This window comes from Mercenaria mercenaria, chromosome 2, assembly GCF_021730395.1.
Source record: "Mercenaria mercenaria strain notata chromosome 2, MADL_Memer_1, whole genome shotgun sequence".
Taxonomy (NCBI): Eukaryota; Metazoa; Mollusca; class Bivalvia; order Venerida; family Veneridae; genus Mercenaria; species Mercenaria mercenaria.
Genome location: NC_069362.1, coordinates 113,503,365 through 113,522,569, shown reverse-complemented (window position 1 = coordinate 113,522,569; position 19,205 = coordinate 113,503,365). Strand labels below are relative to the sequence as shown.

At 35.0% G+C, this 19,205-nt stretch overlaps 1 pseudogene; it reads left to right on the top strand.

The window, feature by feature from the left end:
* Positions 1-1,279: 1,279 nt before the first annotated feature.
* LOC123562458 (uncharacterized) lies at positions 1,280-18,987 on the top strand (annotated as a pseudogene).
* The last annotated feature ends 218 nt before the right edge of the window (positions 18,988-19,205 follow it).

The window sequence follows — 19,205 nt, the reverse complement described above, 5'->3', positions numbered from 1 at the left end:
ATTTCAATACTGGTAACTTTAACATATTCTGAAAATACTAAAGCTATATTTAGTGAACGTAATTTAGATTGTGGCTAAACGCAAGACGTCCAGCTAAACGTAATCCTTTAAACAATCTGTAATAAGTGGAGAATGATATTTGCTTTGTACATTTCAGGAGTTGTTTTCTGACTTCTCTTATCTTTGATTTTCATAATCTGATACCATGGCCAATCGTTATGTTATGCAATTGTTTGTTTTCATAAAAATCAAAAAAGAAACATTGTATTTACTTGGTTAGATCTGCTTGATGTTTCCCTTAAATTACATACTTTAAAGATACTACAAAGAGAAGACGTTAGCTTCAATCAACATATAGGTATGCTCCTTTTGCTAAGTAAGTCAAAGCAAATATGCAAGAGCAATCTACTGTTTCTTTTGATATTAAACGTTTCTAAGTTTATATAAAACTAGAGATGCTTTAGAGAAAAGCGCATGTTTCCCACAACTGCCTATTTATCTAAATAGTAAGACAGTCTTTATACTGTTTACTTAGAGCACATGTGCATGTGCTTTTTTGACACCAAAAGGAACCCTATTCTACTTTAAAAGCACCGGTTTGAGGTCAAAAATGCGCAAGAAATCCGAGTGTGTGTTGTTGTTGTTTTTTTTTTTTTGGTAATTCTAGAGCAATACTTCCGAAGTGTCTGGGCCGATTTGGCTAGTTATCGAACTTGGCCGAGCACTTATTGGCAAACACATTTTGTTCATGTTTGGTGAAGATCCGATGAGAAATGTTCGACTTAAGAGTGCGGACAAGCTTTGTGACAGACACACAGACAGACACACAGACTGGAGTAAATCAGCATGTCTCCCACACCTCTGTGTGGTGGGAGACATAATAGCCCTTTCTCCAAATAATACTAGTAACATAGTTCTTTTTGATATTAACCGTCTCTTTACTTTGTATATGTCTGTTTCTTCTTAGTATTGGAAGCTTTCAATTAAATGCGTTGTTTATAAAATATACGGAAAAACATAATCAGTACATGAATCAGATATATCAGATATAACAGAGAAGTAGTATAGCACAAAATTTAACAGTTCCCCTGTTCTAGAAATATGCATTGCAGCAACACTGAAAATATAACATCGACTAAAAGAAATATATGTCACAGGAATATTGAAAACAACCTACCAAAAGAATAATGTACCACACTAACACTGAAAAAGAGCATCGACCAAAACAATATGTATCGGATGGATTCATTGCTCGGCCTACTTTTAACCCGCTCGCAAAATGGAAACACGTGTTATTATCTCCCATCGTTTACTTTCCCACAATGCAATGCGCACCTTGCGAGACCACGAGATGTTGCCACCATTATTCGGTGCTACAGTTACCATGAAAACTGAGTGGGGCTGGTGGGAGGGTAAACATGTAATGTCAGGTAAGTATAATCTATTCATAAAATCTTAACTTGAAATGTAAATTTTACAATCTTATTTCATAAATTTACTTTTCTGACATTACATTAAGGATTCCTCGTGATTTCAAAGCAGTTCTAATGGAGGTGGGTGTGTTTCCACATCTTTAATTTTTCTTCTTGAAACAAACCAAGATAATTTACACTTCTTCACAATGTTCTATATACAATTCAAGTATATACTTCTTCACAATGTTTTACATTTCTATGTTTGTAAGCAAATTTGACTGCGTCACAAATCCATCTAGATATGATTTGAGAAGAAACTCGAATATGAGGTTTTTTAACAGAAAGAAAAAGTCTTGTTTCATCTTTGTCAGCTTTGTGTCTAAATTTTTCAGTCTTCTTGAGATGATGTACCACACATCTTTTGGGTCTAAGAGCTTGTCGTCAGGAAATGAAGGTTTTAAAAATATGTGTAAGGGGTATGACTTGCTCTGTCTTGCTTAGACAGTACATGTCGTACAAAAATCAAGCCCTTACTTTGAAAGTTGACACAGCCTTCTCCCAAGGTCATAGACAGAATATCACTTCATCTTCGGAATGATATGACGGCGGCGACCAAAAACATGTCTTCAGGGTCAGGAACTCAGCGGTGCATCTTTGAGGGGTTCAAATGGTGATCTTCTTAAACAATCTAAAACGAAAGGCAAATCCCATTCAGGAAAAAATCGTTTATGTGATGCATAAGAATTGAAAACTCCCCTTAGCAAACGAATAATTGTTGGATGTTGTCAAACTGCATGCCCATCTACAGGCTGAAATATTGAACAGAACATTGACCTATAACCCGAGACAGGTGTATATGAACAACCTTGGTGAAATCTAAACGACAAGAAATCTGCACATTCAATCAAAGACGCTGAATACGGATCAATCTGTTTCTCACCGCACCGGCTACTAAACTGTCTGAATTTAGACTTGTAATCTTATTGCGTGCCTCACCTCCAAGAGGCTGCAAAAAGAGCTCTTGTCTGTTTAGAAAAGTCTTTTGCTTTTTGACATCTGTCGATATAAGCCATGCAGTCAAGTTTAGTACCTGGGGATTTGAATGAACTATTCGACCCTTTGCTTGAGATAACATATTCGCATATACTGGTAAAAGCATCGGCCAAAAGAAATATGTATCGAAGCAACACTGAAAAACAGCATCGGCCAAGAAAAATATGTATCACAATTATACAGAAAAACAACATCAACTAAAATATGTATCGTAGAAACACTGGAAAACATCGGATAAAAGAAACATGTAGAGATAGTACCTAAATTTTTCAAATCATAGGTTTGAAGTTAAAAAGCTTTGAAATGAATACAAATGTCCATATATTTCTCAAAAACAGAAATATAGACAATATTTTAACCAGAAGTGTGGAGTTATGAGCATTTAATATTTTCATGTAAACAAATTTTTTGTGATCAAGGAAATGTAACTCTTCTTGAACATGGAGAGCATAAACATCAAAGGGACATAATATAGTCAATATTTTCTAATTGGGTGCATTTGATTTAACTTACAACTTTGATCTGGATTGCTAAATAATGATCCATGATACTGTGTGCTAAAAATTTAGAACATCTGGAACAGTCTATTAACAGCAAAACTATGCTTTAGCAGAATCTAAATAGTTAAGCTCTAACTGGGACTCGAACCAAGGACCTCTCACACCTAAGACAGACACTCTCCCACTTCCGTATAACAGCAGAAGCTAATAGCTATGCAGTTTAATTGCTGGATTACATTGCGTGAACTGGAACAATAATCGGTGAACTCCGGACTATTGGCGTATTCGCTTTGTTACCTAACGGCAATTTTTGTGTAAAGAAAAAATATAATCTAATGCTGCCAACGTCATAATCGGTCAAATCTGCCAAAATTTCTCTGACGTGTTGTTCAGAGTATGAACTTACTAACTGGTAGTACCAGTGAAATATTACTTACACTGAATCTTTTATATTTGCCCTTTTTGCAGCTGTCGAACGGCAAAGACGGTGAGTTTTGTCCAAATATAAGTAATTATTTTACCAGTTTTGAGAGGATTTCAATTGATGGGAAATTACAGTTACAAACTAAATACCTTTCTGCAACACATGGAGTCATTAGCATTCACTGTCAGTCAGTATTATGACTAAGATCGACTGTCATTCATTCATTTCAAAGTTTCATAGACAGAGTCCGTTGTTTACATTTTTATCGTAACCGGTGCACTTGTAAAAATCACTTTAGTTTGAAAAATCATAGTATGCAAAGAGCTATGGTACGGTCTCTAAAACATGTACCTTAGTAATATTGAAGGATAACATTGACCAAAAGAAATATGTACTACAGCAAAACTTACAAACAACATTGATCAAAATAAAATATGTGTCACAGTGACACTGATCAGCATCGACTAAATAAAATAGGTTTAACAGTAACACTGGAAAAAGCATCAGCCAAAAGAAACAAATAACGCAGCAACACTGAAAACAGCACCGACCAAATGAGATATTATAGTAGAAACACTGAGAAACAAAAACAACTTAAAGAAATATATATCGCAGTAACAGTGAAAACAACATTGACTAAATGAAGTAAGTATTGCAATCAAACAACTTAAAGAAATATGTATCGCAGCAACACTGAAAACAGTAACAACTAAAATAGATATGTATCATAACAATACTGAAAAAAATTGACTTATTGTAATATGTATTGCAGCATGTATTACAGAAACAACAACATCAACTAAAAGGAATATGTATAGCATTATGTATTGCAGCAACAGGACCATCAACTAAAAGGAGTATGTATTGCAGCAACAACAACATCAACTAAAAGGTATATGTATTGCAGAAACAACACCATCAACTAAAAGGAGTATGTATTGCAGCAACAACACCATCGACTAAAAGGTGTATGTATTGTTGCAACAACACCATCAACTAAATAAAGTATGTATTGCAGCAACAACACCATCAACTAAATGGGGTATGTATTGCAGCAACAACACCATCAACTAAATGGAGTATGTGTTGCAGCAACAACACCACCAACTAAAAGGAATATGAATTGCAGCAACAACATCTTCAACTAAATGGAGTATGTATTGCAGCAACAACAACATCAACTAAAAGGGTATGTATTGCAGCAACAACAACATCAACTAAAGGATATGTATGTCAGTATTGCAGCAACAACAACATCAACTAAAAGGAATATGTATTGCAGCAACAACAACATCAACTAAAAGGAATACGTATTGCAGCATGTATTGCAACAACAACAACATCAACTAAAAGGAATATGAATTGCAGCAACAACATCTTCAACTAAATGGAGTATGTATTGCAGCAACAACAACATCAACTAAAAGGAGTATGTATTGCAGCAACAACAACATCAACTAAAAGGAATATGTATTGCATCATGTATTGCAGCAACAACAACATCAACTAAAAGGAATATGTATTGCAGCAACAACAACATCAACTAAAAGGAATACGTATTGCAGCATGTATTGCAACAACAACAACATCAACTAAAAGGAATATGTATTGCAGCAACAACACCATCAACTTAAAGGAGTATGTATTGCAGAAACTACACCATCAACTAAAAGGAGTATGTATTGCAGCAACAACACCATCAACTAAAAGGTGTATGTATTGCAGCAACAACATCATCAACTAAAAGGAGTACGTATTGCAGCAACAACACCATCAACTAAAAGGAGTATGTATTGCAGCAACAACAACATCAGCTTAAAGGAATGTGTATCGCAGCAACAACACCATCAACTAACAGGAATATGTAACGCGACAACAACAACATCAACTAAAAGGAGTATGTATTGCAGCAACAACAACAAAGATATCACAGCAACACTTAAAAACAACACCCATTTAAAAATCATAATTTATCATACAGCAACACTGAAAAACAACATAGGCTAAAAGTAATACGTATTGCAGCGACATTGAAAAACAACACCGACTAAAAGAAATATGTATCACAGCAATGGTCAGCTGACTAAAGTGTGTAATATCTGGACTGACGTTTTTTTTTATAAATAAGTTAAGTCTTTTCTGCATATTTTATCTAATGATTGTTGTTGTTTCAAGCTCCTTGAATTTTGGAGTTAAGAGAGCTTGTTGGCTTTTCCTTGAGTTTTAAATGGATTCTAAACATTTCCATATCCTTATTTTTACCTGATGTACTTTTTTTGCCAATAAATTGGATACAGAAGATAAAAAAAATACCTCCTATGGTAATTTTAAGTGCTGACGACACTAATTACATATTGTTCTCTCATGTTACAACATAATGAAACAAAACCTTTTTCTGTCAATTTATTTGACCACTTAGGAAGCAAATAGACTGGTAATAAATGGTACGCTTTGTGTTACCTATAAAGGACTAAATAGTTTTATTTACAAGTTTTCTAGAATAGGGTTCAAATGGATGTTATGTTTGTCCTCTCTTCCAAAACAATCAGTCCGGCGCTTACGGAAATAGGCCCGAAGGTGTCAAAAAAACGTTCAACAAACTAGGGCATGAGAAATTAGCTGCAGTATTCGTGTAAGACTTTTCTATTTTTTATCTCAAATAACTGACAAATATCACTATTAAACTTTAAGGTGTATACATGTTCAAAGTATCGGATGTGTATTGACGACATACATGTTTGATTGTAATAAAAGTGCCTTGGGATTTTAGGTCGGATCTAGAAGGACTTGACATAAGCACCAAATGTTAGCTAAAGCTAAATATTAGTATATTAGTAATTTAAAAAAAAGGGTCAATTATCATAAGGTCTAATCAATATAGTTAAAGTTTGTTCCACCTGTTTACGTTTACCTCGTTTCTGAGTTATCAGTGTCGGCAAAGTCGTCCACCATACATCGGTATCTCTAGACCTCTTTTTTTCATTTTTACAGCAGTGTATTTAAAAAAAAATGATCTTGCATTTTTCTTTTTTCCCTATAAACCGTAATGCTATATGACGATACGTCGACCTTCTAATGTGGCGGCGTCCGTAGCGCAATAAACTAGGGGTCAACTCAAAATTAAAATGTCTGACTTAATATTTGACAAGACTGTGTTTGTTTGTAAATTTACATGATCGTATCAAGTTAATACTTGGGGGAATTTGTGTCAGACAACCTCAAAATGAAAAAAAGAGATTTCTAAAAAAGAAAAGAAATATGCGTACGAACATCTCGTTATTTTAATAACACATGGGCATTTTTCATCGGCGTGAAGTTGGCAGTACAGCAGTAGCAGCAGTACGAGCAGTTAACTGCTGCTACTGCCAGCAGTTACAGCAGTTTATTGCTTGTCGCAGTTAACTACCAGCAGTTATAGCAATTCATCGTGTGTACTAACACCAGCTACCTGCTACCACTGCCAGCAGTTACAACAGTTAATAAAGCTGTATTACCAGTTAGATGATGAGAATGACATAAGGTATTCAATTTGTCAGTCCCCTACATATAATAATGTCAGTTGTTAAATTATGCTAGTAAAATCAGATTTACCAGTTTCCTTCAGACGTGTAATAGGCTTTCAAACCTACCCTTCTTGCTTATACATTTGTCCGTATTGTTTATAAATCATATGTTCAAACGTGTAAACCAAGTCAGTTGTTCTTATTACATTTAATGAACACTATTGGATCGCGCGCGTGCAACATCAATGATATCCAATTTTTGTTACAAAATTACTCAATGGTCATTTCTTTTACGGACATTGCCGAAGACTTACCATGTTCTGTTGCTTAATGTTACGTCTAATGATTTTACATTTGTGCTTCTTCCACGTTAATGATGCGGGAAAAGTACCGAGTCAGGATTCGAGCACCCCTCAGCCCGTTACAGATGTTATCGCCAGCTTGTAAATGATGTTTCTACCACCAGCTTTGTCATTTCTTTGTGTATGTCACTGCCAGCAATTACATATTGTCACTTACTACAATTTTCGCTGTTTTCTATATGGTATTGACAGCTGTTGAAATACGATTTTTTTTTAAATTATTATTTCCTATAAACATTATATGATACTGATAGCAGTTAAATGACGATATCTGGTATCAGTGTCAGGTACAATTAAAAGATGTTTTAAAAAATACGATACGGGTTCTAAGATGCAACCATCAACAATAGAACGATATTACTAAAAGCAACATCTTCACCTTTCTTACCATTTAAATTGTTTATAAGAACGTTAGCCAGTCTCCTGGATACGTAACTGCCAGCATTTGAATATTACAAAGAACAGCAGCTTAAATTTCCCCTATAAATTATCCGATACCAGCAGTTAAATGGTTTACAAGTCTTATTTATGTCTCTGCTAGCAGTTATGTTGTCTACGAGGGCTGTTCAAAAAATAACGTAGACTTTTGCTGTGAAATGTTGCATATTGTGTAAATAATAATGTGAAATATATATTTGTAATTTGGAATCTTTCTGCAATTTGGTCATACATGCTTTTAACATTTTTGCTGAAAGGTGAAGCGCGTCGAACGTTTTTTTTTTGTACCATAGCTACGCATAATCGGCGCAGTTATTTTTTTGATCTGTCGTGATTTGAATTCGATCGCTAATGTTCGCACTAATAGTACACTTGTTTGGCCCAAAATATGCCAAAGAGCAACAACACATCAGGGCGACATGTACCTAGAGTACGACGCCATTCCGACGTGGGAAATGGAAGAAAACAACGTTTAAACTAAGTGAGTATTACTGTTTATAACGCATGTAATGTCGTCATCGACTCACATACATAATAAACAGTTGCTTAGTTATGGCGAACAGCAACTGAAAATCATATTATAATCAAGCAGACGCCACAACAATGTTCTGTCATCTGTTTCGTTATCTTCAAGTGGTACAAACGATGCTCAAATTGTCCAAAATTGCTGAAAAACAGCGGAGACGGAGGAAGAAAACGGACAAACTGCGAATGGACGTAAACGCCAATGTATGTCGCCGTAGATAAAGACCAAGTACTCACGTTAAGTACCCTGACCGAGATTATGTCCTAGGTTTTCATACATTTTAGTATTATAACAAAACAACTTGTTATGACTTTATTATTGCTCGTGTGAATTTATAAAATAGATTTACAAATATGAATGAATGCAAACCTAATGAAAGCATCACACTGAAAGCACGACGTCGTTAACGTTGTTGAAATATGATCGCCGTGCGCCGGGTTCGTGTAAGTGACTGTTTTCGAGGAGGCGTAACTCCTGAATGTGTAGTAATAATCATGTCAAATTTGCAGTGCAGTTAGTAGAAAGATTACAAATCATAATGATATATTTCTTGTTTTGTTTCATTTAAGTATGTAAGAGCTAGAGAAAAAGTCTACGTTATTTTTGAAGAGCCCTCGTATTAAAGCAGTTTACGAGACTCCTGTAACTTCCAGCAGTGAATTGACCAATGAAAGTAGTTTGTGTTACTGTCAGCAGTGAAATGATTTATAAGACCAACTTTGAGACCCGCTCACGGCTAAACAAGAGTTTTCCCGGGGTAGCCGCTATGCTGGCCACCCATAGACAGTCACCCTCTACAACGGCCACTCGATCCCGTCCCAAAGTCAAGGTCTCGTAGGGTCCTCCTATTAACTGCTGTAAGCATTTTAGGCTAACCCCGCCTCACACCTCACCCCGGGTTCCTCCAAAACAAGAGTTTTCCCCGAATAGCGGCCACCTCTGCCGGGTGGGGCACAACCCCTTCTACAACGGCCATCCGGTCCGATCCAAAAGTCAAGGTCTTGGGCGGAGCTGGGGGTGCCCAAACTGAAAAAGGTGAAATTTTCCAAAAACGGCCTCGGACCAACTTTGAGACCCGCTCACGGCTTAACAAGAGTTTTCCCGGGGCAGCCGCTATACTGGCCCCCATAGACCGTCACCCTCTACAACAGCCACCCGGTCCCGTCCCAAAGTCAAGGTCCCGTAGGGTCCTCCTATTAACTGCTGTAAGCATTTTAGGCCACCCCCGCCTCACACCTTACCCCGGGTTCCTCCCAAACAAGAGTTTACCCCGAATGGCGACCACCCCTGCCGGGTGGGGCACAACCCCCTCTACAACGGCCACCCGATCCGATCCAAAAGTCAAGGTCTGGGGCGGTGCTGGGGACACTTAACTTTTGTCTTATTTAACAGTCATTATTTCAATCTACTGTATACATTGATCAATACACGGATAGATGATTGGCCTTTCCTGTTTTGTCTCATCTTATTCGCCTCTCTTTAGTTTTAGTCAGGAGCTAGGAAGTTCGATGCTAGCAAACAGCAACTTCTTGTAATTTGTTGTTTATATTTTTACTTCAATTATCACAAAAATTAACTTTTTGAATATAAATGCCTTTATAATACATGTACTTATTTTATTCAGAAAACGTGCCCGGGCCACATTCGAAACCATCACTTTCCATTTAGAAAAGCGCGGGATTTTCTACTTTCATTACCTTAAGGTATTAGAAGCCTAATAGAGTACCTCCTGTTGGAAGAGTAGTCCATTCCTACCATAAACCTTCTTTTACTGCAACTCTCAGGGGGGCATAGGTTCAAGCCCTACTGGGACCAATTTTTTCCCCCCTTTTTTTCGAGTAAGTTTTTACTTCTTTCAAGACTTATAATTGATTTATTGTACAAAAAAGGGAAAAAATCATAAGCGATTTCTTGCTGTTCAAAGTGAATTTACTACTTAAACAGTAGGGGTAGAGTTACAAATTTTTTAAAGTATTGAGTTACGTGCGGTAAAAGTTCTCTGTTTTGCTTTCACTCTTCAGATTATATATCGTGGAAGAAATTTAGGTCGGTTTTACGTCTGCCCCATGGTTATTTTTTGAATGAACTGAGCAAAATTCAAAACAGAAACACAGGATTCGACCTTATTTTTTCAATGTTAAAGTAAGAATTCTGTCTCAGGCACCCTAGAAAAATGATATTGACATTTTTATTTTGTGTTTTATAATTGTTTACTAATAGTTTGATGTTTCTGGGTTTTTTTAAATTAATGGTAAAATGAGTTCTCTGCAAACCTTTTAGATAGTGACCATTACTTTTAAATTTGTCTCTACTTGAGTTTGAGGAGATACCATAAGTTATACAAAATTAATAAAAAACGGCACGGTAGTTGTTTAAAAATTGCAAAACAGTGCGAAACACGGTCACCTTTAAGAATATACCAAGCAAATGCCATTTTGTAAACATTACTATTAGGGATCTAATATCTTGCAATCAGGGGAGGTAATTGCAACATAGATAAGGCCTAAACTCGGCGTTAAATGCTGATTTGACGTTTGAGAGCTAAATTTATAGAAGTTTGTCGATGATGGATATCTGCCTTGTTTAGGTGATACCCACTTCCTGTCTAAATAAAATGACGTTGTGGTTGCGTGGAGGCTTGTCACGTAAGCGGTTTGGGCTCAATACTCTTTCAATTCATTTTTATGAACCTTTTAGGTGTGATAAAATTGACTCATTCTTTCATTCATTATGTCTTCCATTTTTCTTATCATGTACAATAAATTTCATCTTAACGCAAAATACCATGCATAATGCTTCATTATCGGTTAAGTTTCGTCAGCTCATTCTGATGGATATAGAACCAACACCCAAAAAATGCAAAGACAGTAATGCTTATACCTACCTTACTATCACAGCTATTTAGGCGGTTCATGCTTTTGTTGCTAAAATTAATTATTTTACAAAATAAACCATTTACTAGTACATGTATATCGTATATGTAAACACTATCTAAATCATAAACCGTCTTATTATAAAAAGTACAAAATCATCGCTGACTTTAAAACAGAACAATACCTGATGTCAATATTGTTATTCAAATTGTTTAACAGCTTTTTTAACTGCTCTAAGTAATGGCAGTAGCAGCACTTCACATCTGGTAGTACAAGTATTTAACTGTTGTAACTGCTGGCAGTAGCAACAGGTAACTGCTGTAACTGCTGGCAGTAGCAGCAGTTAACTGCTCCTACTGCTGCTACTGCTGTATTGCCAACTTCACGCCGATCATAGATAATTGCCTACACGACTTTCCAGCTTTGATGGTGGAGGAAGACTTAAGGTGCCCCTACATGCATCATTTCATCACAGTCGGATCCACTATCTTCCATGTACAAGCCAGCTTAATGGCTTCCTCACCTACAATTAAGAAAATATATTCCTTCCAAATAGAACTTATCACACCACTTAACTTTTGATGTTTATTTATTCTGATTTTTACATTTTATATAGGTCTGTTGGTTGTTCCAATATGCGCCGTCAACGACGATGGCTATTTCTCCAATCCACGATATTCTCTACAGTTCCCGCCAAATTATTTCAACCAGAAGAAATTGCAGAGAATTCCAGTCAATGCCATTAACGTCAACTCACAACTACACCCCATCACTGTCACTGGACTACAGTACTTTACAGGACTTACAAACTATCCTTTCAAAGAGCGAGCGGTGCCAAAGGTGGGGCTTGGTAAGTCAATGTCAAGCTATTTTACAAGCAAGCTAAATTAAATTTGGATTGCGGTGAGCTAACGTGTGCTGTTGACTAGAGTATAGATACTTCACTTCATAAGTGGTTTGGTATTGATTTCAGATTTTTATCTTCAAATAAATCCAATATTGTTTTTAAAAAAGTCAATTAAAATATATATAATATATATATCTAAGACTACAAGAGAATGCATATCCGACACGCGGCTCTGTATGGGTATACACATTGCTAGCCTTTGTCGTGTTAGAAATAGAAGGTACTTACATTTGCAACCATGTCAAGAGGTTATCAAAACAAATTCCGAAAAGTATGATTTATTAAACAATTTAGTGCCGGTCACTGAGGCATGGAGGGATGAACTGAAGGCCCTTACAGACGCTTTGCAAGAAGCACAGCCTGAACAACCCAAAGAACCAAAACTACAAGAAAGACCAAAAACACAATACTCAAAAACAACAGGGCGACTGATCCCACCGCCATCACGTGCGTGCAATGTCGAGGGGTTCATCTAGACATGGATCACGACAGGGATCAAGGGCAGAGAGACATGTTCCAAAGAAATTTCCAACATATAACGGAAGATCCGGACATGGAATCACACGTGAGTGTGTCATCCAAAGTTGTGACACATATACATATTTTCACCTTTAAATTAGATTAAACGTAATATGCTGAAACGGAAGATACTTCCCGGAACTAGCCTACTAATTATGAAAATTATTTAGTACGAAAGACGTTTTGCTTTCATGTTATTTGAATCTATCTGTAAACATCACACTAGAAGTTGAAATATTGTACACATCTCAGCTTTTGTAATGAAGTTGGACTTTTTTTTCAACATATCTCACTTTCTAAATATTTAAAACAGATTTTAGACACTAGAACACGTAATGATACGTCAACATTGTGAAAAGTTTGGTAACTCGTTAATGGTGTATAGATCCTTTTCAATGTGTCAACATGTATACCATTATTTTCTTAGGTTTTAATGATGCTGTGTCAGATTCTACAAACAGAAGATATAAATGCTGTGAAAGCTTGGTTATGTTCCGCCGGAGAAAGAGGTAAAACAGTACAACCGTTTGTTCTAGAAACTACATGTGTTGCGCTAGCCCTTTTAAGGTGTTTTACACTCAAAATGCATTTCATCAGACAGTTACCTTTGTCTTAAAAACAAATGTAAAGTTATACCCACTTGGCTTTGACGTAGTAAAAGCTTATTTTGATTGATAGAATACTAGTAAGAAAAAAAGCTTGTTCTGGTTAACATCCACTTGGAAAATAGAAAACGTTTAGTTTAATTCTTACAGATAAGTTAAAACGTTGATGAATGCAGGCCAAAGCTCACAAAATATCCTCATAATTATGCTATACATTATCGTGTTTTACTTTTTGCACATAAATCCCATAGTAAAGGGTCTAAACTGTTTACAAAAACTGTTTGTTTCTGATATATATTTGCTTACAGCTTTTGGCTTTGTACTTTGGTGAATGAATATGCTATTATTCTTTGTGTTTGGTATTCCTGATGGTTGTGTAAGTATGAAATGTAGATATAAATGTATGATGAAATATAATGATAACTTGGTAATATTTATTAAGTACATTCGGGTAAGCACATGAACTATGTATCTCTTTTGTTTGAAGAATTAAATATATCATATAAAAAAGTCTTACATCACATTTATGTTATTTAATAAAACGAAATGTATAATGCAGTATATTTTCTAACTGAAAGTAATTTGTTGTCAGTAGCCCTGTTTTATATCATGTCAGAAATAGTGGGGAAAGGCTTTTAGAGAAATCGTTGAATAACAGTTCGTATGGAAATATAATAGTTCATGTTTATACTGAATAAATGTATAAAGCTTAAAAGTCTTTTTCTATATTTACGTGTCCACTATATTAAGAAAGTAGTTATACCATAAACAATATAAAAAAAAATAAAAGAATTTATGACAATCTTAAAGAAAAGGCGGCGCTCTGTAATACTGTCTGTTTAACTTATATGGTAACAATAGCTTCATTGCATGAAAAATACCAACTTTCCGCTTGAAAAGATTATTTTTAAGGTTTTATGGCATTTTCAGTAACGCGTGTCACTGCGGCAGTTTTCCACCAAAACTAGTTGTTGCGACATAACCTTTTCTTTTATTTGTTTGTCTATTAGGTCAACACTACTGAATATCTTCCAAACTGACAGCCAAAATGTTGTTATGAACACATGTGTAATAAGGCTTGTTCACATTTCTATAAATACAAAAATCTCCTTGAAAATGTTTCTAAAATGTCAAGTATAGGCCCACAATGAAATAAAAACGGGAAATGACTTACTTGAAATATGAAAACGCCACTAAAATGGGATCAAAATGAGGAGTTTTCTTTTTGTCTGATTACCTATTTAGAACTATTATACCTTAGCGGGATTACGATAATATTTTTGTTCGAAAGCAACCAAAAAAACTGAATCTTCTGAATCTGTTTGAAGCTTTTTTTACCTTGCATCCTGTGCGAGCAATTGCAAATGCAGTGCCAAGCTGAGTACCAGCTATTTCAATATAATTATAAACCAAAAAATATTCGACTCTTTCTAAATGAAAAATGTTTCCTTTTTGCTTAACTAGTCGATGATATACAAGTTTATGTACTTCGCAGATCCTTCAGTCTCACGTATCAGCATTAGCATAATAATCGGGCCGCTGAGAGCTAATCTTGCACAGAAACGCCACAAAACAATGTTACCGCTGACCTCTAACGTTTTTGTGTAGTTACCCATGCGTACAAGAAGTAGTCCTTGGTCCTGAAAGTTTTGACGTTGTTTACAATGTTGTGTGATGTGGATTACTCCTACATGTATATAAACAAATTTAATTTGATGAAAAAGTGTAAATGTTTATGCAAGTCTGGAAATAAAGGTACATATAATTATAGGTTATTAGCTTTGTATCGGGAAATATGCACGAGTTCTTCAGCGGAAATATTGCGCGACTTTAGGAGCCTTGACTGTACTTCGCCAATAATGCTGAACCGTTTATAAACTGGAACTCGCCTACTACCTCAGTAAATTACCAAACTCTGGGTCTCTGTCTCAGCTTTCCGATGCTCAGCCTATATTTGCTATCGTCTATAGCATTCAACTACCTTTAAGGTAAAACTCATTATGCGCTGGCCCTATAGCTCGAAATCTTTTTTGAAATTCTGCAACTCTTCTTTAGTCTATGAACTTCAAACGTCTTCTTTTTAACAATTAATCCGTCCGGACAGTGTAATTGCAATAACTTCCTTATCAAGGTACTAGGATAAATTATTAGTTCAAACCTCGATGTGTCTTCTTCTATCGCTGGATACAGAATGCTCTCTCTGTCATCTATCTACCTATTTATACCTCAGCAGACGTGCTATTTATAGAACTTGTTTCTGATTGGCCAAAATTTATACATAGTATTTTACAACGAGTACTTGCTCTAACAAATATCTGGTTCCATTTAACTGTTGTATATGACATAGTGTGTGATGCTGGGATCCAGATATCAACATAATGAACCTAAATTAGCCAGAAATAACCCAAAGTCTGTTATAAACAGCAATTCAACAACAATATAGCAATGACACCATGAAAATGGAGTCAAGCACTATCTGTGCTTAATGAGTTACGTTATCAATATATCAAACATACAAAATATTCTGACACGTTAGCATGCTAGAGGTATCAAACAAACTGCAGTGAGGAACAAGTGGTTCGAAGCACTTGGTCACAGAGACCCTATCAAACTGTATTGTAAAAAGCAATATATATATTATAGAAGATCAAAATTGTTAAAAAGTATGTTAGGATAGGATGTCTAATGAGTTTTATAATATTTTCAGAAAAATCCATGGTACTTGAGATGCTAAGAACGGCTGTAGGTTCGTTCAAAAGAAGACTATTTTGAGAGACAGTTTAATCAAACCAGAATATGTAGAAAATGAGAACGTTCCTAAGCTACCACCAATAAATGAAAAAGATGAAGGTATATATATATATATATATAACAAAATAGTTACCAGGTTAATGTTTATAATTATAATATAAAAAGAGATAATTACGTAATTGTTTAATTGATGTTATTTCCAATTTCTTTGGTTAATCAAAACTGATTAAGAATAGCATTTTGCTCATTTTTTATTGTCTAATCCGAGCTTTAGTTACATACAAAGCTAATTATATGACCTGGTATAAAAAAGAAAATCACGTGGACAAAAATGGTAAAATTGCAAGATCTTGTAACAGGTTATGGAGAACATGGAATTTATATCTGTACATCCTAGTTTGGAGATTATGTTAGGGCCTAGTTTGATGATTATAGTATGTTAGCTATTAATTCTATTTTACAGATTGACGGTAGAGGATGACGGAAGTGAGCTCGTGCAGACATGGAAACAGCCAGCTGGTGCCAGGCGGTCCCAGCAGCAGTCAACCCAACAGCAACCACAGTCAGAACCAGGTAAATATCTATGATACCATGTAACTTTTGCAATAAAGATTATCATTGTACTTTGAATATTGTTATTACTTTTAAGTTGCGAACGTTAGTCAATAACAGTAAGATACTGTAATCTGTGACGATCAGTGATAAATCGTGATGGATGAGAAATTTCCAAAATACTAAGTTGTCTCCCTTCCACATCCAGAAACACATCAAGTTAAGGGGAGACAGCCTATGAAAGACTTCAGTGACCGATTATTACTAGACAAGTTTGAAATGTAATTCACCATGATATAATTTTAATTCCAAATAAGTTCTCCATGAAAAAGTTTAACGAAATTACTGTACTACAGTCTTCGTTAAGGTATTAGATCACTAATAGAGAACCTCCTTTTTGAAGAGTATTCAATTCCTACCATAAACCTACTTTTCCTGCAATTCATAGCGGGGGGTGGTGGCATAGGTTCAAGCCCTACTGGGACCAATTTTTTCCCCTTATTTTCTTTTTCTCTAGTATGTGTTTACTTCTTTCAAGACTTATTATTGGTTTCTTGTACAAAAATGGGAAAAGATGAATCTTATAAGTGATTTCTTGGTGTTCAAAGTGAATTTACTACTTAAACAGAAGGGGTAGAGTTACACATCTTTCAAAATATTGAGTTACACGCGTCTGCCCTAAGGTTATTTTTAAATGGAGTAAGCAAACATCAAAACAGAAACACAGCATTCGACCTTATTTTTATAATGTTGAAGTATGCATTCTGTCTCATTAAATCCGTTTACTTGAGGCCACAAAATAAAAATGTCAATATCATTTTTTTCTATGGTGCTTATAATTGTTTACCAATAATTTGATGTTTCTTTTATTAAAATCAATGTAAAATGAGTTCTCTGCAAACGTTTTGGATAGTGGCTATCACTTTGAAATTTGTCTTTACTTGAGCTTGAGGAGATACCATAAGTTATACAAAATTTATAAAAAACGGCACAGCAAAAGTTGTTTAAAAGTTGGTAAATAGTGCACAACACGGTTACCTTTCAGAATATACAAAGCAAAGGCCATTTTGTAAACATTACTATTAGTGATCTTATACCTTAAATAGAAGTTTGAACGAGTTGCCATTTTGTATTATTTAACTTGACAGACCATTTAATGACTTTGAAGCTGCAATTAATTTTGAAAATTATACAGTTTCATACAAAGGGTGTCTTCTCATAGATAGTCTCTTAAGAAAGCCTAATAAAATCCTTCTTTCTTACTTTTGATAAACTCTTTCTATTCCAGAATATGAAGATTTCACTTGTTTTCATGTTTTTTAAAAATAGTATTTTAATTTTATAAATATTCAAAGTACAAAACGTGTGGATAGCACATTGTTTTTGCCAGGCAGTTTCCCCAGTGGTCGAATGCACACTATAGCATTCTAAAAATCTTGACGAGAGTTCAGATTAACGTTCTTGCATACATTTTAGAATAAACCAGCTAATATAAAAGTTTATGATATATCACTGGCTGAAAATTATCAAAATTATTAAATGTATTTTCTCGCAAAGTTTCAATGTGTGACCTCCTTGTGTATCTGAAAATATATCTGATTTTCTTTTTTGCAAGGAAGCATATTCGAAAGGGGCTCTGTAAAATTTTTTGCTTAAACAAGATTTACTCCTATAAATGTAGTCCAAAAATATGGAAAATAGAAAACGTTTATAAAACCAAATTGTTTATATAAAACGTTGATGAATGTAGGCCAAAGCTCACAAAATATCCGCATAATTCTGCTCTTCAATATCATGTCTTACATTTTGCAGATAAATCCCATAGTAAAGGGCCTAAACTGTTTACAAAACTGTTAATTTCCGACATACATTTGCTTCCAGCTTTTGGCTTTGTACTATAGTGAATTAATATGATATTATTCTTTGTGTTTGATATCATTAAGTATTGGTTAGTGTTTATTAATTTGTATTTACAAAGTTAAATCAGCTACAAGCTTAACAGCCGCTAGGCTGATTATGTTTTGTAAATGCACATTAATAAACACAAACCTAATTAGTGTTTGAAATTATATTTTTGTTTCCAGATGACGCCATTGCTAACCAGATTAATAAACGACTGCATATTAATGCTAATTTATTAAAATAATTTTCCCGAAAATTTGAAAAGTCCTGCAATGCCATTGGACAGAAATAATTTCAAACACTAATGGTTGTTTAAGTATGAAATATAGATTTAAAATCTTATGATGAAGTATACTATTATCGTATTCAAATAAATAAAAATGAATCAATCTATATTAATCAAACGACTGATTTTTAAAGCATCGACACTTACTACAGTTATATTACAGTTTGATTTCAGTAGAAAAACAGTATAAACAAATGTAAAGTATGTTTTAAACGACATCTTCTTCATATAGCATTGAAACCGTCTTTCGTTTTTCAGATAATTTCCAACCACCAATCTCAGATGCATTTAGAAAAACATCCGGATGTCTAAGAAGTAGCGTAGCGACATCAAAAGCGGCACCAGCGCCGGAGCAAGCAGTACTTAGATAAACTACATCTGCACAAGGAAATAGGCCTCAACTTTCTAAACCTGACGCCCCAGCAACGGTAGAACAAGATCAAAAACCAAGTTAAATTACATTCTAACTTTCGAGAAATAGCTTTAGCTGACATGCATTTCTACAACATTGTTTCAAGTTTATTCAAAGACACAGTCTGGATTTTATGTTGTTTTATTCACAGAAGTAATGACTGGCGATTGGGTAAAT